This window comes from Peromyscus maniculatus, chromosome 1 (assembly GCF_049852395.1).
Source record: "Peromyscus maniculatus bairdii isolate BWxNUB_F1_BW_parent chromosome 1, HU_Pman_BW_mat_3.1, whole genome shotgun sequence".
NCBI classification, from domain to species: Eukaryota; Metazoa; Chordata; class Mammalia; order Rodentia; family Cricetidae; genus Peromyscus; species Peromyscus maniculatus.
Window position 1 is genome coordinate 120,660,927 of NC_134852.1, and position 24,654 is coordinate 120,685,580.

The window sequence follows — 24,654 nt, forward strand, 5'->3', positions numbered from 1 at the left end:
CTGGAAGAGCAGCCAGCACTCTGAACTCTTAAGCCATCTGTCCAACCCAAGATCTATTTTTTTTTTTAAAATAATTATGTGCACATCTGTGTGTATTTGTGTATATGAGTTTAGGAAGTGGTCAGAAGAGGCTAGGGGATGCCCTGGAGCTGGAGTTACTGGTTATAAGTCTCCCCTGGTGGGTGTTGGGAACTGAACTTGGATCCTCTGCAAGAGCAGTACATGTTCTTAGCTGCTCAGCACTTCTCCAAGTCCAATAAAATGCAATTTTAAGAAGAGTGGGGCAGGGCTGGAGAGATGGCTCAGAGGTTAAGAACACTGGCTGTTCTTCCAGAGGTCCTGAGTTCAATTCTCAGCACCCACATGGTGGCTCACAACCATCTGTAATGAGATCTGGCTCCCTCTTCTGGTCTGCAGGGATACGTGCAAACAGAACACTATAGATAATAAATAAATCTTTAAAGAAAAGAGGGTGGCTCATAGATTGATAAATTAATATAGTGAAAAGGACTATTCTACTAAAGTATTTACAAATTTGATGCAATCTCAATCAAAATCCCCATTTCATTTTCCATGGAAACAGAAACAAACAAACAAGCAAAAAAAATACCCTAAAATTCATGTGGAACCTCAAAAGATCTTGGATAGCCAGAAGAATCATGATGCAGGAGGGATTGCCATCCCAGATCTTAAGATACATTACAGAGCCATAGTAATAAAAACAGTATGGTACTGACATAGAAACAGACATGTAGACCAAGGGAATGTAGACCAGAGAGTCAAAATTGAAGACCCAAACATGAGTACACTTAGCTACAGCCATCTAATATTTGACAAAGATACCAAAACCCAGAAACAAACAAAAACACTAGGGAAAAGACAGCATCGTCAACAGATAGTGCTGGGAAAACTGGATGTCCACATGTAGAAGAATGAAATTAGACCTGTATCGACCTATGACCTTGCACAAAACTGACTCTAAATGGGCCAAAAACCTAAATGTGAAACCTAAAACATCAAAACTTCTAGAAGAAAACACAGGCAGTACCCCACATGGTACAGTGTAGAAAAGAACTTTCTGAATATGTTTCCATTTGCCTAAGAATTAAGGCCAACAGTTTTATGAATGGGACCTCTAAAACCCAAAATTCTCTGTATAGCTAAAGAAACAATTAATGGAGTGAAGAAGAAGCCCACAGAATCTGAGAGAGGACTAATATCTAGAATATAGAAGAACTCAAAAAACAAGAAGACGAAAACAAAAACTGTCAGCAAAACCAAAACCAAAGTATCATTCAAAAAATGGGCCTGGGACCTGAACAGAGAGTCCTCAAAAGTAGGGGGGAAATGGCTAAGACATACCTCAAAAACTATACATCATGCCTAGCAATTAGGGAAATGTGAATCAAAACAACTTGGTTTCATTTACCCCAGCCAGGCTAATATCAACAAAACAACAGACAACAATGCTGGAGAGGATGCAGGGAGAAGAGAACCCTCATTCATTGTTGCTGAACTTGCAAGCTGGTCCAGGCACTCTGCAACTCCGTGTGGAGACCCTCAAAAAGCTAAAAATAAATTTGCAATATGAGTCAGCTACACCATTCCTTGGCATATGCTCAGAGGCCATCCTACTGCAGAGATCTCTGTTTAGCTGTGTTCATTCACAATAGCTAGGAAATGGCAACAATTCCATAGCCCAGGCAGCCTTCAACTCAAGATCACCCCAGCCTAAGCCTTCCAAGTGCTGGGATTACACACATGTGTGGCCATGTCTGGCCTTTTCTCCTGCATATTTTCTTTCTGTAGATAGTTGGCTCTTTGGATATGGAGCATATGGGTATGCAGGCAGACTCTCTTTATCGTGTACAGCATGATGTTTTGAATACTCTCTCTCTCTCTCTCTCTCTCTCTCTCTCTCTGTCTCTCTCTCTCTCTCTCTCTCCTGGAATTATTCAACTGAGCTCATTAAAATAAACATTTCTTTGCATATTTATTTATGTGTCTGTTAATTATTAATTTCTTTACATTTATGCACAGGCAGGCATAGAATTCAAAGTCAAGTCAACTTGAGACAAGCAAGAGTTCACTGACAGAACTGTTTCCTGGGATTCAAAGACAAGCCTGGACCAGAACTAGGCCCTCAGGTACCGGCCCAAATCTACACCTCCTGTCTCCATGTGTACCCCGCTGCACTCTCATCCCCTGTCTCCATGTGTACACCCCTGCACTCCCATCCCCTGTCTCCTGTCTCCATGTGTACACCCCTGCACTCCCATCCCCTGTCTCCATGTGTATACCCCTGCACTCCCATCCCCTGTCTCCATGTGTACACCCCTGCACTCCCATCCCCTGTCTCCATGTGTACACCCCTGCACTCCCATCCTGTCTCCATGTGTACACCCCTGCACTCCCATCTCCCATCCCCCGTCTCCATGTGTACACCCCTGCACTCCCATTTCCCATCCCCTGTCTCCTGTCTCCATGTGTACACCCCTGCACTCCCATCCCCTGTCTCCTGTCTCCATGTGTACACCCCTGCACTCCCATCCCCTGTCTCCATGTGTACACCCCTGCACTCCCATCCCCTGTCTCCATGTGTACACCCCTGCACTCCCATCCCCTGTCTCCATGTGTACACCCCTGCACTCCCATCTCCCATCCCCTGTCTCCATGTGTACACCCCTGCACTCCCATCTCCTGTCTCCATGTGTACACCCCTGCACTCCCATCCCCTGCCTCCGCGCCTGCTCGTATACCACTGTCATTCTCAGGAGGGCAGTGGGCTGAAATTGTTGGGTTGTATTTCTTGACAAGCTTGGTTCTATTTGTTTCTTTTTAAGGAAATTATTTTGTTATCAGTGTGTGTGTGTGTGTGTGTGTGTGTGTGTGTGTGTGTGTGTGCATGAGCACGTGTGTGTCAGAACACAAGTGTATGGAATTGACTCCTTCCATGTTCCATCTGTATGTGGGTTCTGAGGCTCAAGCTCAGTGTGTCAGGCTTCCGCAGCAAGCACTTTATCTTCCAAGGATCATGGGTTGTGCATGTACACATGTATTAGATTTGTATTCTGTAAGATAAGTGGAATTTCTTATTTTAATTTATATACATTGATTGTATAAAATAATTGGTTTCATTACATTATGACATTTTCATGCCTACATATAATGTATTTGATCATATTCTCTTCCTGGAAATTTTAATCCAAAAACTGTTTTGAAATTAAAGTATAACTCTTTTTCCTTATTCCTTTTTCTCTTTCCAACTCTTCCCTTGTACCTACTCCCTTGTTCTCTCTCAAATTCTTGGCCTCTGTTTCTCTAATTGTTGTTACACATTTGTACATATATTCCTAAATTTATAAATACAACCTTCTTGTTCTCTATAATGCTACTTGAGTGCATATGACTTCAGGACTGACCACTTGGCATTGGATAGCCCGTTTGGAGGCTCTTCCCTGGGGAGGACCACCTCCCCTGCTCTCAGTGTCTGTAGTTGCCTGTATTTCTTTGTCCAGCACTGGGGCCTGGGGAGCTCTCCCCCTTCCACGTTGGCACGTCTATTGCTGTCCTTGTTCAGGTCGTGTTTAGGCAGCCATGTTGATGAGACTTCATGGGTGTAACTTCTCTGATATTTCTAGGAAACTGCTCGCTCCTCCTGCTCTTCCGATCTTTCCATCCATATCCCACTGAGATCCACGAGCCTCAGGTACAGGAGTTGTGTTGTAGATCTGTTGATTGGGGCGCAGCTCCATAACTCTACATTTTGATAAGCTGCGGTTTTTCTATAATGGTCGATGTCTACAGCAAGGAGATGTGTCTTTGCTGAAGGGTAGGTTCTAAGCTTATTTGTGGGTAGAAACTTTATATTTTATGGGTGAGAAACTAAGACTAAGAGAGAATTAAGTAATTGATTTATGTAACTGACTGACTAGGAATTTTAAGCCAGACTTTCTTATTTCTAAGGACTGTTTATTTCTTCTTTTTCTTTGCTTCTTGGGGCTGGGTCTCACTATATGTGGAACTCACTATGCAGCTCCAGGCTAGCCTTGAACTCTCAATCATCCTCTCATCTCAGCTGTGATTAAGGATGTGAGTCAGTACACCTGGCTCCCAAGAGCTAATCTTGTCAGGTGATACCTGCCTCCCCCGACCTCCTCTCTCTCTGGCTTCAGGTGTGAGGTGTACTCACTCACCTCAGTCTCTAGGTGTTAGCTGATCCCTTGAAGGCCAACTGGGATGAGCCAGCAGCTTTTACTGTACTGAATTTTGCCCCTGGGTTTGGTGTGCCCATCTCTGTGGATCCCCTGACCCTGAGCCCAATTTTTCATATGTAGGAATAGATGGTTCTGAGAATTGTGGAGGCTCATTGAAGTAGATGGTTTTGTCTATTGTATCCACTGCTAACTTCCACCCCCAAATTTGATCTCTTGACAATTAATTATTAAAGAATGCATTAAAAAACCCTGGCCTCATAAGGGTCTTCCTAGAGGGATAATTGAATATTCTTGTTTTTGGTATGTATTAGATTTTTGTTTGTGAGGTTTGGCAAGAGATATAGGAAGACATGGAGGAGGCTGTGTATGGGGCCAGCAGGATGGCTCAGAGGGTAAAGGCAATTGTTTCTATGCCTGACTACCTGAGTCCAGTCCCCATGACACACGTGGTTGAAGGTGAGAACCTGTTCTCTCAGGTTATCCTCTCACGTCCCCACAGGTACCTGCACACTGGTGCACCACCAGAGCACCCACCATGCACCCAAAATAAGTTAAAAATGTAATATAAAATATTTATGTATTTTAAAACTATGTGCGTATGTTTGTGGGTCTGTGCACATGAGTGCAGATGTCTGTAGAGTCCAGAGGAGACAGCCATATCCCCTGGAGCTGGAGTTACAGAAGTGTATAAGCCACCCAAAATGGGTGGTAGGAACTAACTTGGATCCTCTTCAAGAGCAGTATGTGCTCTGAACTGCTGAGCAGTCTCTTCAGCCCCAATAAAGTATAATTTTCAAAATGAGGCTATGTGCATGGAGAGTCAGAGAGAGGTGGGGATGAGGCTGTGGGTGTAGGGTAGGAGATTCTGCTGGAGGAAGTTAGAAAGACTGGAGGAGGAGGGATGGGAGAAAGAACACAACAGAGCCAGGATCAACACATTTCCTGATTTATTTATTTAACTGAAAAATAATTTTTGAATCTGTAATTTCCTCTTAGTATCCACAGGAGTTTAGATCAAGAGTCCCTCAAACAGATCTAAATCTTTGGATGCCCCTCCCATTCATTTATTCATTAAGTTTTTAGGCTAGCATAAAATGTAGTGGCTTTCATCATGGCATCTTCAAACATATCCCAATATTTTTTATACAATGGCTTAGTATTTGTGTAAAATAATCCCTTTACAGACTTTAAATCTGGAATGATTTTTAGGGGTAGATATTGCATCACTAGTGGCTAGACTCTATTGTTTGTGGACTAAAAAGAAGTAAAGATTGTACATATTCAGTTACATGAAGTTAAAAAATGTCCTACTTCTTTCCTCCTTTACTTCCTTTACCCATCCCCTTCTCCTACCCTTTCTCCCTCCCTCCTTCCCTCCCTCCCTCCCTCCCTCCTTCCCTCCCTCCTTTCTTCCTTTGTTTCTCCTTTTCTTGGCAAGGCAGGTCTTGCTAAGCCCAGTATCTTCTCACCTGAACTTCTCACCGTGTGGAACCCTGGCTGCTTTCAGCTCCCGATACACACCTAAGCCCAGCAAGTGCTGGGATTGCAGACAGGAGCTACCATGCTTGCTTTTTGTTTTTTTTTTTTTCTTCCCTCAGGATTTCCCATCTGTGTTCAGTTGACTTTGAAGATATGAAATATGTGGCTATGGAGAGAAGACTGTCTTTTTTTTTTTCATTTTTCCTTATTAAGAAATTTTCTACTCACTCTACATACCACCCACAGATTCCACCTCCTCCCTCCTCCCACCCCCCCAGCCCTCTCCCAAGCCCACCCCACATTCCCACATCCCCCAAATCAAGGTCTCCCTTGGGGAGTCAGCAGAGCCCAGCACACTGAGCCTAGGCAGGTCCAAGCCCCTTCCCACTGCACCAAGGCTGTGCGACATCACACCACAGGCACTGGATTCCCAGAAGCCTGCCCATGTACCAGGGACAGATCCCAATCCCCCTACCTGGGTGCTCCCCTAACAGTTCAAGCCAAACAACTGTCTTGTGTATCCAGAGGGCCTAGTCCAGTCCCATGGGGGCTCCACAGCCAGTAGTCTACAGTTCATGGGTTTCCACTAGTGTGGCCGGTCATCTCTACATGTCTTCCCATCATGATCTTGATGTCCCCCGCCTGCAGAATCCCTCCTCTCTCTCATCAATTGGATTCTCGGAGCTCAGCCTGGTGCCTGGCCGTGGATCTCTGCATCTGCCTCCATCAGTCACTGGACAAAGGCTCTCTTAGTCCAATCAGGTGCTGGCTGAGAAGACTGTCTTTTCTTTATCATGTACAATATGATGTGTTTTGAATATGTGAACCTTGTGGAATGGCTAAATGAGGTGATTAAATATATATATATATATATATATATATATATATATATATATATATATATATCTTCTTATACTTATTTTGTGTTATATGAAGAGTTAAAAAAAATCTATTCTCTTAGTAGTTTTCAAGAGAATCTCTTAGCAGTTTTATACAGTCCAGAATATAATACCTTGCTATTAACTGAAGCTACCAGATGTTCAAAGATGTCTTGAATCTTTAGATTCACTGGTGGTCCTCCCTAAATGCCCTTTTATAGCTCCTGTGGAGTCTGTGGTCAAGTGTTTGGTATCCACTACTGCTGTATACGTGGCTTTGTTAAGCTCTGAGCACAGGAGGCCTGCTAGTTGCTTGTCTCGTTGCTGTGACAACCTGATAAACGCAATTCAGGAAAGGAAGGGTCTGTTGTCTAGGCTCACTGAGTCTTCAGTTCATCGCGGAGGGAAGTCACAGCAGCAGGCAGGCTAGGCAGCTGGTCACACTCTGGCCACAGTTAGCAACAGAGAGTGGTGAGTGCCAGCTCTCAGCTCCACTTCTTTTTATACAGCCCAGGACCCTGGCCTGGGATGGTGACACACATTGCTAAGGCGGGTTCACCCGTGCCCACAGCCTTGCCTCCAAAGTGAGGATTCAGTCAAGTTGACGATCAGCATTAATCATCACAGGTGGATTATAAGTAAGGAGGAAGTGAAATCTTGGGCCAAGGTACCCAACCCATGGAAGCTGCTCAGTAAACATCTATTTCCCCTGTTTCCTGGGGAGCCTGGGACCTTGGCTGAACTTCTGTATTTCCCTCACTACAGCAAAGGACTTTGCAAGCCCAGACCTCTCAGAATGTCTGCCCCTTGGCCAAGCCATTTTCTGAGGACGCTGTGGGATAGCCTGTCAGGCCCTGAGCTGTGGAGACGTTTGTCCCACTTCACTCTCTGCAGAGTTCTGTCACATTACGTGAGGCAGGAACACAGCTGTCACACACACTGAAGACAGCACTCTTTAGCCTGCTTGGGAGACTCCTGGGTAAGTGCTGATGTAATTTGTTTTTTTCAGAAACTATAACAGGCCTCTGAGTTAAGCATTCGCTCAGCTGGTCTGTGCCAAAGACGGCAGGTGCTTTGTGTCACTGCCTGTTGACAATGCCTGTGGTCACGCGCGGAACCTCAATGGCAGAGCCACTCCAGGGTAAAATGATTTTGAGGGTGGTGAGCTCCACCAAGGGTCCAGAGGTGTCCTAGATCTTCCAGACATAATACAGTTGGTGGAGTGAGAAAAGGACAGCCAGTTCGGACTCCGCGCTCCACAGGCACACATGTTCGCAGAGGCCCAGAGATGTTTTAATTAGGATGTCCAATTTGTTTGAATCAGAGGAATGCAATTTCTGTATTTACTTGTTTTCCTCTTTTGCTACATCATGAGGCTTGGGCAGACAGGAGCCTCTTTGTCATCTGCCTGTCTCTCAGCACAAAGCCAGGCAAAGAGGACCCCTGACAGAAGCTTATGAGAGGGGCAAATCCACGTGATGGCTCTGGAGCCCTCTTTTTCCCAATTCTTCAGCCTCCTTGGCACAGGACCCTGCTCGCCACAGGTGTCTCCTAAGAGCTTATGTCCCAACGTTTCCTTCTCATCCTGGAAACGGAAGTTCACTTTGAAAGCGGCTCCATTGTTTGTCCGCTGTAACCTCCAGCTGAACAGGAGCAACCGGCTGCAGGCTTGGCCCGTCGGCACACTGTGTGTTTTTGTGATCTGTAACATTTCCTTTCAGATCAAGTGTGGCTGGTATGACAGCCAGAGCCAGTACATCCAGGGCAGCTAGGATCCTAAACTTCAGCTTTCCTACCTTCTGTTCGTATAATGCAAACTGATGTTCACAGAATCCCTTTTTCCTCTGTCTAGAAAGTAGATGGAACAAGGCGTAGGTGGATAAGACTGGACCTAAAGATTTTTGGGTCTGGGTCTAGAGAGATGGTTCAGTGGTTAAGAGCATGTACTGTATTGCTCTTGTGGAGGACCTGAGTTCAGTTCCTAGCATCCATATCAGGAGGCCCAGAACTTCCTATAGCTGCAGTTCCAAGGGATCTACTGCCCTCTTCTGGACTTCCTAGATACCTGCATGCGCATGTACATACTCTGCCTCCCCCCATAAAAAATACTATAAACTAGAAAGATTTTGCATCACCTAATGGGGAATGTGAAAGGAAAGAACCCTTTCATTTATAATTTGCATATAGTTTATCTCCTGGAAGAGGAAGTGTCTAAAGAAGTTCTTCCTATGGGTCTTATACAAACTATATTTAAAAATTTTTAATAATAATTTATTATTAAAAATCACAAATAAATAAAAGCATTACATATCACAATCAATCATATTCAAGTCTATACAACTTAATGAACCTATATACAGTTAGAATTGGCATTAAAAATGGAAACTGTGAAGTTTCATATTACATCTTATGTTTTTAGTATGAAATATTCTATGCATGTATCCACCATCCAGACCAAAAAAGTCCATGGTAGAATTAGAACTAGAAAAACAGTTAGCTCTGTATCCCCTTCATAACTTGTGTCCATCACCTGCACAAAAGTACGTGCGGGTACAGTGTAACATGAGGACAAGAGAGCAGAAAAAGCAAGTGTAAGGGGAAGAGAAAGGAGTGAGCACAGCGTTTTATGCAAGTTGGAGAAAACATTTCATAGCTCTCTTTTTAAGGCAGGGTCTCACTCTGTAGCTCTGGCCTCAGAGCCACAATTTCCAAGAGTGTAACCCTCTAAAGTACAAGATTCTGCACTTAAGAAAGACTCCGAATGGATTACAGCATTGCTTTGGTTATATGTGCTGAAATATTCCATCATTGCTCCACATCCCATGCCAGAAGAGAAGAAACACATCCGTGAGAGGAGAACGGCTAGCTCTGTAGATCAGGATGGCCTTGAGTTCAGAGAGCCACTTGCCTCTACCTCCTGAGTTCTGGCGTTAAAGGCACACACCACCACGCTCAGCTAATTGTTTTGATTTTTTAAAACAAGGCTAGCTGCAAGCTGTGAACTCTTAACCTTCCTGCTTCTACTTCCCAAGTGCTGGGATTACAGGTGTGAACTAACCATACCCAGTATTTTTCCTGCTGTGGGTTGAACACAGGGCTTTGTGCATGCTAGGCACACACTATACTGTCTGTGCTCCAGCTCCAGCCACAAGAAAAAAACAAAAACAAAACAAAAGCAAGCAAACAGACAGAACTTTAATTGGGAATGAGGAAGATCTGATAACTTGGCTCCAGGAATCTGAAATTTTTACTTGGCAAAATTAGGTTAGTTGTTGTCATGAATTACAGCGTTGACTTTTCTAAACGGCTCTGTCCTATTTTTATTTTGTTGCTGTGATAAAACACTCTGACCAAAAGCAACTTAGGGAAGGGACAGGTTTATTGCAGCTTGCTCTTCCAGGTCGCAATCCATTATTGAGACAGGGACTCAAGACAGGAACCTGGAGCAGAAACCGTGGAGGAATGCTATTTACTAGCTTGTCTAGCTATCTTAAACATCCCAGGTCTACCTGCCTAGGGATGATGCTGCCCACTATGGACTGGGCTCTCCCACATCAATTATCAGTCAAGAAAATTCCTCATAGACATGGCCATGGGTCAATTTGATAAAGGTAATTCTTCAACTGAGGTTCCGTCTTCCCAGGAGACTCTAGGTTGTGTCAGATTAACATTAAAAAGTAACCAGGACAGGGGCTGGAGAGATGTCTCAGAGCTTAAGGACAGGGGCTGCTCTTCAAGAGGTCAATTCCCAGCACCTACATGGAGGCTCACAACCATCTATAAATGGGATCTGATTCTCTCTTCTGGCATGCAGATACAGCATTCATATACATAAAATAAATAAATCTTTAAAAATTTTCCAGACAGGGTTTCTCTGTGTAATAGCCCCAACTGTCCTGGAACTCACTTTGTCGATCAGGCTGGCCTTGAACTTACAGAGATCCACCTGTCTCTGCCTCCTGAGTGCTGGGAATAAAAGTGTGCACCACCACCCTCTGGCTCTAAGATATTTTCTAATGAGTAAGTAAGTCATCCTTTAGATACAGGAGCTAGGAAATACACAAGGCTGGAAAACAGTGTAATCCTGATCTGTAGACTCCTGTTAGAAAGAGAATAAGGAAAACCTAGCTGATTCCATCAGGGATTGCTAGTCTTACACATGCAGTGTTCTGTGTCTGGGTGCCTGCTCTGATATCCTTTAGAAGTTGGACATTTCCATGAAATGGTCACCTCTGTTCTCAGGCCACCTGGAACAAGACCAGTCCTAAGCCAGGAAAGAAGGATGTGGGACATGGGACTCAGGCTGGAGTGTGGAAAAATGGCTGCCTCCTTTTCCCCGAACCTCAGGATTTGGGGGAATCAAGAAAATTCCCATTTTAGGAAGGTGGCTGGCCCTTGCTCCATGTCTGGCCACAGCAGAAAGGAATGTGGGGGTCACTCTAGGACCCAGGGGATGTGAACAGAGGCATTTATTTGCTTGAGTTTCTCTGTGTTGTAATTGTCTTCTCTCCAACTGTTTACTAATGAATAGTTGAATTTCAGCCCAGTGTGGGTTATCACAAAGGGAGGTGGGAAGGTCTGTGCCTCATGCTGAGGCAGGGAAGCAAGTCTGGGCAAGTTGGATTCTGAGAGGAGCAGGTGCTTGAACATAAGAATCTGCAACATGGAGCCTGAGAGCTGGCAGAGGTGGGAAGAGCAGAATTGTCTGGAATGTGTAGGCCTCTCTCGAGGAGCTTGGCCAAAGCCTGTACATCTTGAAATCCAGTAACAGGAGGCTCAGATTGCAGTGATGTGCAGCCAGCAGGTGTATGACTTTACCAAGTGGTGAAGCCTGACACATTCAGGCTGCACAGAACACTGAAGTCAACTCTGTTCCACTGGGTCTCACTAAACATTTGCGCTGTGGGTACCGGTGGAAGGTGAACTGAGGGTTCTTTGGGGTGCCTGCTGGCTCAGATGTTCTAGGAGCTTATGGGGCGTTAGAGCCCCTGCTGTCTGATTCCCACCAGTCCCCCCATTCTCTCACTGATGTGTTTCTTCTCTTCTGGCATGGGTTGTGGAGCAATGTTGGAATATTTCAGCACATGTAGCCAGAGCAATGCTGTAATCCATTTGGAGTCTTTCTTAAGTGCAGAATCTTGTTCTTTAGATGGTTACATTCTTGGAAATTGTGGCTCTGAGGTCTCTCTGACTGCAGGAGGGGAAACTCCCATTTAGATTGTGACATGCTGAGAAATTTTGGAACTTTTTTTTTTTAATGTAGGGGAGACAAATCAGAAGGAGCATAAACAAACCTTCAGTTTCAAAATAGCAAAGGAATACACAACTTTCTTGACATGTATACATTGAAGAGACCAGGCCATGCTAGAAGACAGGCCACAGAACTGTGTGACAGAGTGTATTTTCCAAAGATCATCATTGTGACTCTCCTACCTCATGTTTTTTTCTGGGATGATATTTTGACATTGTACACTCCCTTTGAAAGATGGGGTATACCACCCATTTTCTTGAACCAGCAGGTTTTTAACTTTGAGGGAAGTGATATTATGGAATGTGTGTGTGTGTGTGTGTGTGTGTGTGTGTGTGTGTGTGTGTGTGTGCACGTGCACATGTTTGATGCTGGGGACTGAACTCAGGACTTTGTGTATGCTTGGAAATGTCTACTATTTACTTACACACCCAAATCCCTATGTGATTTCTGAGTCTAGGTCATAAATCATGATATGATAATATAGTTTCTGCCTGTTTTTCAAGTTAAATTAATAAATTAATCAAGTTTGTGTGTGTGTTTGTATGTGTGTGCATGCACATACATATGTGTGCACATGGAGGCCTGAGGTCAACCTCAGGCGTTCCCCAGGCACTGTCAACCTTGTGTTTTGCTTTTTTTTTTTTTTGAGACAGGGTTTCTCTGTGTAGCTTTGTGCCTTTCCTGGACCTCACTTGGTAGTCCAGACTGGCCTCGAACTCACAGAGATCCGCCTGGCTCTGCCTCTCGAGTGCTGGGATTAAAGGCATGCGCCACCATCGCCCGGCCAAGCCTTGTGTTTTGAAACAGAGTCTCTCATTGGGACATGGTGCTCACTAGGCTAGCTGGTCAGTGAGCAAGTGAGTCCCAGGAATCCTCTATTTCTGTCTCCCTAGTGATGAGGTTACAAGCACATCAGCATGCCTGGCTTTTTAAATTTTATATATTCATATGGGCACTGGGGTCAAACTCAGATGTCCACGCTTGCACAGCAAACACTTTACCAACTGAGCCACCTCCCCAGTCCTTTCTGCCTGGTTTTTGTGGAACATTCATTCTTGGAGCTTGTATTAGATATCTGCTGCTCTATTAAAAAATGGATTCCAAGACCTCAGCTTAAGATAACACACATTTATTATTCATTTCACAGTTTGTCTGAGTTAGAAATTCAGCCATGGTCAGCTAGATCTTCTGATTCAGGACAAGACTGTGACTGAGGTTTTGGGAAAGGGTTGGGGTGGAGGCTCTCATCTGAAAATACACATGGAGAGTAGTCCATTTCCAAGGCCACTTCCAAGGTTTGAGGGAAGGATTCAATTCTTTAAGGTTTGTTAAACCGAAGGCTTTAGTTCCTGGCTGTTGGAGCCTCTTCAACATGGCAGCTTGCTTCATTAAAGCTAGCAAGAGCAACGGAGAGATAATGCATCACATGCCTTTGTAATTTAATGGTGGGAAAACATTGAGAGAATAATGTTGCCATGTTCTGTTGGTTAGCTGCAAGTACTCAAGGGGATGAGATTACACACGCTGTGAGTTCCAGCAGGTAGGGATCACTAGGGACATTCTTAGAGGCCTCTTACCCCAGAACCTAACCTCTATGTTGTGAGAAAGCCAGAGGGGGGAGGGGCGCAAATACTAGACAGATGAGTAAAAGAATACTCAGATAATTACTGAATCCAGCGGTTTGGTAATCCCCAGCCACTGAGGCTCTAGACACGGTGGAGCAAATAACAGCTGTCCTTGTCATGCCCTTTGCGATTCCTGACCCATATAACTCTTGAAAACAACCAACTTACGTTGTTTTGTGCCACTAGCTAGTGAAAGAAACAGTCCATCTGTCTTGAAGTTTCATTGCTCACCTGGTTACTTAGTTTGACTGCAGGAAATGCTCACTGAGTGATTTTTTTGCAGTTGGATTCAAGTTACATTTCGGTCCAGAGTTTGCAGACTGAGAATATTTTGAGAGTTTACATAGATCTGAAAAACTGAAAATCTCTGGTTGTCATAAGCATGACTTTTGCTCATCAAATAAAAGCAGTATTTCACTTTGGGCCTCTTCCCTCTACTAGAAGCCTATAAGGTGCCTCCGAAGGCACAGGGCAGATCAAGCTTTCCTAGTCTAGTCCTGGGATTCAGCTGGGCTGTCATGGCCAGGGGCACACTCTTGAATGAGGTAGGATGTTCTAAATGTGTGTCTGAGACTGGAGAGGTTAATAAGAGAGAAAATAACAGAAGAGAGAGTGAAGGAGGGAAACGGAGGAGGCAGATACATGTGGGCATGGCGGCCGTGATGGTAGACAGAGAGTTGAAGCCAACAGGGAAAACCATCTTTGGGGTTGCTCACGAGGACTTAAGAGAATAGAAACACATAGATTTGTGGCTTGTCTGTTGTCTAATGAGTGAGGGAACACCCTTTGCCCATCATTTTTAGAAAAGTCTATTAATCTAATATATGGCATGCTATTTTTTTTTTCCGTTACAGGGCAAAATTTTGTGCTTGTGTTGATACAGTGCAGAACAAACATGATACTAAAGGACATCATCCCTGGGAAACCAGTGGAAGAGAAGAGATGTGTCCTGGGTCTTACAGAAACACTGCAGGAAGCATTAGACTTCCATGGGCAGTAGTGATACGTATTTTGAGCAATGGTTACTTAGTCCCTGAGATACAGGAGGCCCTGAGTAATGTGTAGGTTTTCTGAGCATTGGATATGAGTGAGGTCAGCCCAGTTCTCATCCCTTGTGTCTTTCCTAACTTTCATGTCTATTCTTTTCTCTTGGGCTGTAAGTGTGAGTCCCCCGGGTCCTACCGCTACTGCACCTATTGGCCAGTCCCTACTCTAGGCATCTGGGACAGTCTGGTGATGCAAGCAGAATTTAAGTAAATGAAGTCTAATGATCTAGAGCTCCACCTAAGATCACCCCCGTGATTTGATTTTCCTGACCTCATACTAGGGTCTTGAAAGGTGAGACTTGTCTTTGCTCCTGAGCCCTGGGCCATCTCTCTTTCTCCGTGCTGCGGGTCTTAGGAATTGTTGTTGAACTTCCACTTCGGAGCCATCCCCACCTTTCTTCTCTAATGTTCCACCTGCTTCTTTCCTCCCCGGAGTCAGGAACTCTGGGCTCCACGCATAGATATGATTACAGGCTTGTTGTTTGACTTCTGAAAAGTCATATTTACTCGCTGGCCCTTGGATTGCTCACCTTGAAAACATTGTGATTATTAACTTAGCAAGCTTAGATACATGTCCCCTGGCAACATGGATAGTCTCGGGAATTACCTGGTCTTGACAGGGACTGTAAAGTCATGGTGAAGGTTGGGACAGTGTCTTAGAGTGTCTGTTGCTGTGACCATGGTAACCCTTAAAAAGGAAAACATTTAATTGGGCCTGGCTTACAGTTCAGAGGTTTAGTCCATTATCATCAGGGTGGTGCCACACCAACTCCAGTGTCGTCCGTGTGACATGAATAATTATGTCAATAATAGCGGACAGGAGATACGTGTCCCACGGGACTAAGCTCCCTGGAGGTCCCTGGCAGAGTACCCGTGTTATGTCTCGTTCTCGAAGGAGACGTGCTTCAGAGATCATGAGCTCCCTGGGCTATGGGTTCTGTATAACTGCTTTTCTGATAATGTTCTAATTAATCTATAAAACACAGCCAAAATTAATGAATGCTTGGGTTGTGAACTATGGAGGAAAGGGGAAGCTGGACATGGACCTTATTTAGATATAGTAGAATGAACTATTCCTTAAAGACCTCAAGCCTCAAGTTGCTAGATAATAGAAAGTATAATAGTTCAGGCACTTCTAGGGAATGAACACTCACCCACTAGGAATCCTTTAGGAATCCCAACTAAAGTGATTTATGGCAGAAAACATTATCTCATAGGAGGCAGATGGTGGGCCCCTCTGTTGAGGAAGTTCAGCATGGAAAATTTAAGGACTACAGCAGAACCCCTTCCCCTTACAGGTGTAAAAGTACAAGTGTCCATATTCCAGCAGGTAAAAAGGTTTTATATTAGAAGAGATATATGGTGAAGAACTGAAGAAATACTTAGGGAGGATCTGCAGCATCCAAATTGGCTAAATGGGTCATGAGAACCAGAAAAGTAAAAATGAATAATAAACTAGCGAGCGGCTGAGATGAAGATGAAGGACACAGCCGCAACCTCAAAGAAGCCTTCACAAGTCTAGGGACTGTATTAAGTTTAAAAAACACAGACTGCTCTTTGGGTCATAAAGTTCTTGTGAGTGAAGGGATATGTCTAGCACCGATTAATAACTGTGTGCTTGATGTTTTTTAAAGATGATGTAATTGAATTATTGCCAAGCTCTTGTTGTTCCCTGTATGACTTGATAGTTTTCTTTTCTGTATATAAACTACTGATTTGCAGAAGTAAAGTTGCAGCAGATTCAAACCACTTTCGAGTGTGTTTGTTGTCTGTCTGTCAGTCGCTGAATCCTTGCCTTCCTGACTACCCAAGCCCTGATTCTCCTACGGTCGTGGTACTCCCGGTGGGCCAGTCCGTGGCAGGGTGGGAAGCATGGTGGTGTGTAGGCAGACATGGTGCTGGAGAAGGAGCTGAGAGTTCTACATCTTGATCCACAGGCAGCAAGAAATGAACTAGCTTGAGCTTCTGAGACCTCAAAACCGATCCCCTAGTGACACACTTCCTCCAACAAAGCCACACCTCCTAATAGTGCCCTATAGACCAAATATCCAAACACATGAGTCTATGGGGGGGGGCATTCCTATTCAACCTCCACAGACAGGTTGTGATTGCAGGCTCATCAGGTAGGAGGTGTGGCTATGGAACATAAAGTAGAGACAGGCCCAGAATCTTTGTTTTCAGTGCTCAGGTGATCAAACATAGAAACTCAACAGGTTGTGGAGCAGGATCTAACTCTCAAGTGGGGAAATGCCTATTAGGGTAAGCAGAGACTCGGAACCACTTCCAGAACCGGAACCAAAGGCATCTGGGTTTAGATCAAGATTCAGTTTTCAGGGATCTTGGGAAGATAGGCTGAGGGAAAACGAGGCTGAAGGCTAAGTGTGGGCTGAGTCCAGATAACGGGAAGGCTGTGACTGGGTCACTACAGGGCTATTGCTAGCTCAGCAGTTTGTTGGGACAATGTAGGAGGATGCTCTTAGGGGTCAGCTGGAGCAGTTGCCATTGCTTAGACTCGGTTTTCTCCTCAGGGCTAGGCCTGGGGTTCGTACCCACCTATGGAGAGGGATGGATTGCTAACACCAGCTCTCTCTGGCAGAAGACTCTAGGATTCCCTAGACAGTCTCAGACACATTGGGGAAAATAAGGGAGCTGCCCTGCAGGCCACAGCATCCTCACATGACTCAGGAAGAACAGGCCAATGCACTTCTGACCTGGTTCTCTTGGCATTATAGGTGTTGAATCAGTCATCGGCCAGAACAATGTACAGTCTTGTGGGGTTCACTGCAGTGAGTCAGAGAGAAACCCCAGTGGCTGCTGCAGAGCAGGCACTCCATAAATGCTTCCAAAACAGGAAAGCTGAATGACATGAAGAGGAGAGAATGACAGCTGGGAGACGGGGCACATTAGCAGTGGCCCTGAGAAACAGGGCTTTTCTCATGGCATCCTCACCATTGACAACTGAGCGTCAACCTTTCCCCTATAATAAGAAAAAGAATTCTCCAAACACATTTTCAGATTCTAAAGTGCCGGAGTCAGGGAGATGTTCCTACCCTTGACCCAGTCATCCCACTCTTGGGATTCTTTCATAAGGAAATAATTCAGCAAAAACAAGCAGCCAAGCACAGGAAGATATTTATGATATCATCAACTGAGGCAGCACATGTTTGACAATAAGGAGCTGCCTCAGTTTTGATATATTTATCCAGCAGAATCTCGTGAAGGTGTCAAACTGGCCACTGTGAAGGTTGTGTACCAAACATGGACATGTACAATAAATAATTGAGTGAAAGTGTGATTTTGCAAAACTTTAGTTCCTTGTTTCAACTGGTTAATTAAAAACATTTTATTTTATTATTTTTAATTGTGTGTGTGTGTGTGTGTGTGTGTGTGTGTGAGAGAGAGAGAGAGAGAGAGAGAGAGAGAGAGAGAGACAGACAGACAGACAGACAGACAGACAGACAGACAGACAGAGACAAAGAGTCCCCCAACATGGGTGCTGGGAACTGAACTGGGGTCCTTTGTAGGAGCAGTACATGCTCTTAGCTACTGAGCCCTTTCTCCAGTCCAACTACACTTAAATGACTAATTTTCAAAAACTCATTTTAAAATCACATGTATTTATTTAGTTATGTGTGTCATGGTGCATGTGTCGAAGTCAACGGGTTACCTGCGGGTGTTCTTTCCTTTTGCCAAAGGGGTCCTGGAGATGAAATTCAATAATCAGACGTGGCAGCAAGGGCTTTACCTGCTGAGCCATCTTGCCAGCCTCCATACTCACCAATTTCTTCCAAGGTGTTCATCACTGTGATTAAATTCCAAATGAAATACACAAGTTACTTAAGAGTGTGTAATGTTTCCTTTTCCTGCTGTGACTTAAAAGGACACACACACACACACACACACAGATATTCTGGAAAGACAGCTGGGACAGGGCTTCATCATGTATGAAAATGACCATAGAGAAGTCAGAGCAGCAATTGACAAAACTGAACACCTAGGGACATTTACAGCAAAACTAGGTAACAGGACAGGGAGCGCCAACAGCCGTCATATAATGAGCATCTCTGTGGGAGAGAGAGAAATAGCAGGGCAGCAGACAGATCTGAAAATCCACGAGAGGCAGGGCGGAAAGCACAGAGGCTCAATTTGAGAGCAGCAGTGGAAGCTGAGGGGCTTTTCATGCCAACGACCGATGAGAACAAAGAGCCGCAGTGAGACCTGGAACGATGTGGTGCTCCAGCCTCTTTGTACACGAACTCCCAAGATGGAGTGGCCCAGAGTGTGCCATTGGAGACAGGACTTATCCTTCAAGGAACTTCTAGGAGAGGACATGAGCTTCAGTAAGAGAAAGGCAGAAGGTGCAAAGAAAGAGAAGGCTCAGGTCAACATGGGGAAGGGGGAAAGATCCGGCAGAAGAAAACAGCTGTAAAAATAAATACCCCTTGAATTTTAGATTGTGAACTGCCATTTCTGACATGACATCGAAACAACAGAAGAGAGGGCCTGTGAGATTACAGAGGCTGTTTGAACACACACCACCTCCCACCATCAGTGTTATCTAGCTCTTCCATAATCAACCTAACCAACAGAAAAACATCAGGGTGAAAGGTTCTGTAAAGAAAAGGAATAAACAGTATTATCACATGCCTACAGATAGCACAAATATGTGTGCCAGGAAGACCCACTCAGCAAGAGATCAAAATATAGTACAACCTATGTCTAGTGAGGAAAATACAAACTGAAGGTCTCAGATGAGAGCCAGTGAGTGGTTCTGCAGATAAAGACACCTGCCATGCAAGCCTCATGACCTGAGTTTGGTCCCTAGAACCCGTGGTAGAAAGAGAGCAACGATCCCGAGTTGTCCTCTGACCTCCACATGTGTGAGGGTGCAGTGAGAGAATTTGTCTCCAAAAATAGCGTGGAGGGGCTGGAGAGATGACTTGGTGTGTCCCGTGCTTTCTGTACCAGCATGAAGACCTGAATGTGGATGCCCAGCACCCTTGTAAAAAGCCAAGTGTGGTGGCATGGCCCTGTGAAGCCAGTGCTGGGCTTGAACACAGGTGGATCCCTGAGGCTTGCTGGTCAGCCAGTCTAGCTGAAGCATTGAGCTTAAGGTTCAGTGAGAGGCCTTGTTTATGAACAAGCACTAAATGTGAAGAGCATTAAAGACAGACAGACGGTATCAATGTCTGTCCTCCACATGTGTACACATAGGTGAGCACACACACAACCATAACATAAACTTTGGGGGAGGGGATAATTTTAGATTTATTGAAAAATTAAGTAAGATAGTACATGGAATTCCTATATAGCCTTTACCTAGCTTACTCCATGGTAAACATAACCATGCTGCATCTCTCCAAATTCAGAAACCAACACTGGCCGGGTGGTGGTGGCACACGCCTTTAATCCCAGCACTTGGGAGGCAGAGGCAGGGAGATCTCTGTGAGTTTGAGGCCAGTCTGGTCTACAGAGGTAGTTCCCAAACAAACAAACAAACAAACAAACCAGCACTATAACACTGCTGTTAACTAAACTGCAGGCTCTATTTATATCTCACCAGTTTTCCCATCTATGTCTCTTTTCTGTTCTAGATGGAAAGCGTTAACACTGGAAACCACACACAGAACTACATGACTGCATACCCTCCACAAGGCCCAGCATTAAAAATATTACTACTTAAAGCTTCCTAAAATGCACACATATATGAAGAGGATCTAAATGAAACTGCTAAATAATGGGAGAGACAGAACCCCATCTGGACCTCTCTTGTCACCAAATGAAACTTCCAGTCCTGGGACTGGGTTACATATAATTGAGTTGTTGGCCTAAGGAACTCCCAAACTACCCAGGCTGTTGCCAAGACTATAGGCTGCTCCCCACAAACTGACAGCTGAGGACAACACCTACACAACTCACTGAACATGGAGAAGCCGAGCTGTTGTCTACATGGAGCCTTCACCCCTACATTCTACCATCTTTGGTACAGGAAGGCACTCTGCATATTACCACAAAAGAAACATGAACACTAACCTGGCCACAAACCCCTTATCTACAATGGTGTCCTGCCTGTAAGATATGCTAGGGCAATGGTGGCACAAAGCTTGAGGGAGTAACCAACCAATATCTGATTGGACTTAAGGCCCACTCCAGGAGATGGAACCCATACCCAACACAGCTTGAGTGACCAAGAGCCTGAGACTAGATAGCCCAGGGACCAGGGACTTAGGATAAAACCAAATAGTATTGTTCTTTAAAAAACAAACAAACAAAAATAAAAAACAAGACAAACAAAACAAAACAAAAAGCCTAATGACTTTTTGTTATACTCACGGATTAGGGCCTTCCTCAGCCATCATCAGAAAGCTGCAGATGGGAACACATACAGAGACCTACAGCCAGACACTATGCAGGGAATGAAAGACCTTAGAACACTTGGCTCTAATGGGATGTCTCCATCAAATTCCTCCCCTCAGGGATCAGGGAACCCTTCAGTAGTGGAGGCAGAAAGAGTGTAAGAGCCAGAGGGGATGGAGGACACTAATAAAACTAGGCCCTCAGCCAGGCATTGGTGGTGCACGCCTTTAATCCCAGCACTCGGGAGGCAGAGTCAGGCGGATCTCTGTGAGTTCAAGGCCAGCCTGGGCTACCAAGTGAGCTCCAGGAAAGGCGCAAAGCTACACAGAGAAACCCTGTCTCGAAAAAAACCCAAAAAAACAAAACAAAACAAAAACAAACAAACAAAAAAAAAAACCTAGGCCCTCTAATTTAATAGGTTCAAAGCTCATATAAACTCACAGAGACTGAAATAGCATTCACAGGGCCTGCATGGGTCTGCACCAGGTCCTTTGTGTATATATTATGGCTTCCAGTTCAGTGTTTTTATGGGATTCCTGAGTGTTGCAAACACGTTTATCTCTTCTTTCTTGTGCCTTCTTTTGGGCTCCTTTCCTTTGTTGGGTCCAGAATCTTGCAATAATGGGGGACAGACCATCAAAGTCTATTAAACCAGAAGCAAACTTTATTCCAAAGAAAAATAAAATAAAATAAAATAAAATAAAAATCATCACAGGGCATTAAAGCTTATCAGCTAGCTGAGACCACAGCCAGAGTTGGATTTTGAGGCTGTAGCAGTTGGAAGGGAGTTATGAGCCCCGTTTTATTGTAAGGGGAAAGGTGTTAGGCAGGAAGTGCATACTGGGAGTCATGTAGAAACATCAGACATGGGGTGCATGCTAGAAGTCCCGTAGAAACAACTATTAAAAGTTAACTTTGGTCTAGGCAGTTGCTGGCTATAAGGGGCAAGGGGGTTAAAAGTTAACCCCTGGCTGTTGACAGAGGAGCTGGCTGTAAGCAGAGAGCCATTGTTAGAAGTTAACCTTTAGAGCTGATGACTGATGACTCTTAAGCTTATAATTTTATATTTCTATATTCCAGGACCCTTCACCTTCTGTTTGTCTTGTCCAAATCTGATGTGTTAGTTTTTGTTTTATCTTATTATTATCCATTAGAAGCCCATTTGTTTGCTAATGAAAGACAGAAAGGGAGTGAATTTGAATGGGAGGGGAGGTGGGGAGGAACTCGGAGGAGTAGAGGGAGGGGAAACCATAATCAGGATATATTATGTAAGAAGAAAAGCTAGTTTCAATAAAAGGAAAAAAAATACTACTCATGAGAAGGAGCAAGACTGTGATCCAGAATCAGGAAAAAAAAAAAATCCACCAATAGAAACAGACACAGATATTAAGGATGTGATGCAATTAACAGGAAGGAGCTTTAAATAGGGATACTTGAGGATTTAAATGATAATGAACTTAATAAGGAAGGGAACAGTTTAGATATAAAAATAGTGACATGGAAATGCCAAGGTGACAGACCATAGAAAATACAGAAGATAACAAATTCTCTGGATGGGCATCATTAACAGACCAGACACTGCAGAAAAGATGAGTGAACTTGAAAACAAAGCAGTAAGAGCCATTCAAACTGAAATACAGAGAGCAGAAAGAGACTGGAAAAAATTGTCCATCACCTCTGTCCCCTACAGGGCAGTAACAAGGGCATATTGTATGTCTAGTTGGGATCCCAGAGGAAAGCACAGGAGAAATAGCAGCAGAGAAGTTTCTATATCTGATAAAACTATAAATCCACAGACTCAGAAAGCTCAACAAACCCCAAGCAGGATAAGATAGACATAAAGTAAACCACACCAAGGGACAACAGAACTAAACTGCTAGAACTCAATGACGCAGAAAAAAAAAAAATCTGAAACTCAGCCAAACAAAAGATACACCATGTACAGGAGACACACATATGAGGGAGTGCAGAACAAGTCTTTGTTTTTAACATCTATGAAGGGCTAACAGGAAAATCTGTCAACCTAGACTTCTCTATCCAGGAAAAATACCTTTTAAGAACTAAGGTGAGACTGTAGCTCAGTTGGTAGACTGCCTCGCATGCATGTGGCCCTGGGCTCAATCCCCAGCACCTCAGAAACCTGGCTGTAAACCCAGCAGTCAGGAGGTAGTAGCAGAAGGATCGCAAGTTCAAGGTCATCCTTGAATACTTATCGTGTTTATTGTTGCATGTCTTAATCATTGTTCTATTGGTGTGGAAAGATACCATGACTAAGGCAACTCAAAAGAGAAAGCATTTTAAAATAAAAAACACAAGTAACAGCTCATGCTGGTGAGGATGTGGAGCAAGGGAAATACTCCTTCATTGCTGATGGGAGTGCAAACTTGTACAGTCACTATGAAGATCAACATGAAGGTTCCTTAGAAAACTGGGAATCTATCTACCTCAAAACTCAACCATACCACTCTTGGTCATATACCCAAAGGACACTCCATCCTACCACAAGGACACTTGCTCAATTCTGTTCATAGCAGCTTTATTTATAATAGCCAGAAACTGGAAACAACCTAGATGTCCCTCAACAGAAGAATGGATAAAGAAAATGTGGTGTATTTACATAATGAAGTATTAGCTGTTAAAAACAATGACATCATGAAATTTGCAGGCAAATGGATGGAATCAGAAAATTCATCCTGAGTGAGGTAACCCAGACCCAGAAAGACAATATGGTATATACTCACTTATAAGTGGATACTAGCTGTTGAGTAAAAGATCATCATGCTACAATCCTCAGACCCAGAGACACTAAGAAACAAGGAAGGGCTCAAGGGGGGATACATGGCTCTCCCTGGGAAGTGGAAATAGAATAGAGTTTTTGGGTGGACTGGGGGCAGGTGGGGATGGAAATAAGAGGGCTCAGGTGAGGTGAGTGGGGGAGGGGTAGAGGGAGAGAGTACTGGGAGAGCACTGGAACTGGGGGGCATTTGGGGAACGGTGTAGAAACCTAGTGTAGTGGAAACTCCCTGACCCTAGTGAAATCTCCTAGTAATGGGGAATATGGAACCTGAACTGTCCGTCTTCTTTAACCAGGCAAGGCTCCCAATAGTGGGACTGAAGTATCAACCCTACCACAAAACCTTTGACCAACAAACTGTTGTGCCTTGAGATGTGGGGTAATGGTGGTGTAGAACCTGTGGGAGTGGCCAGCCAATGACTGGTCCAACTTGAGGCCCACGCCTTGAGAGGGAGCCCAAGGCCTGACACTGCCTGGATGACCAGGACCCAGAGGCTGGACATCCCAGAGACCCAGGATAGAACCAAACATGACTGGCAAAAAAAAAAAAAAAAGTCAATGAAATGATTAATGTCATAATGAGGCCTATTTCTTTGTATATTGACTTTAAAAATTAACAAAACAAAATCCCCAGAGAAGCAACTTTGTGCTGTTTACAAGATGAAACTCACTTTACATTAAAGACCCAGGTGGGTTAAAATTAAATAAAGAGAAAATATATACCTTGCAAGCACTAAACTATATTAGAGAAGTGGAATGGCTCTATTAATACAAAGCAAAATAGATATCAAGACAAGAAAAACTGCCAAGGCTAATGAGGAACTTAGCTCAACACTGAAAAGATTGCTTAATGAATGTTTTAAATGTGTACACCCAACAGAGCTTCAAAACACATTTGTCAAATGCTGACAAAGAGCTAGGGAAATGGCTCAAAAGCAAAAGTAGAAATGGATGAATCACGAGTGTAGCTGGGGATCCCATCATTCCATTTTTGGAAACTGATGGAG

At 44.1% G+C, this 24,654-nt stretch overlaps 1 long non-coding RNA gene across 1 annotated transcript; it reads right to left on the minus strand.

Moving 5' to 3' along the window:
* Positions 1 to 12,938: 12,938 nt before the first annotated feature.
* LOC121831011 (uncharacterized) lies at positions 12,939 to 21,885 on the minus strand. The gene is made up of 2 exons (XR_013044110.1): positions 18,164 to 21,885; positions 12,939 to 13,219 (listed from the first exon to the last, which is right to left on the minus strand). It is a non-coding gene; the product is annotated as an uncharacterized LOC121831011 (long non-coding RNA).
* Positions 21,886 to 24,654: the final 2,769 nt, after the last annotated feature.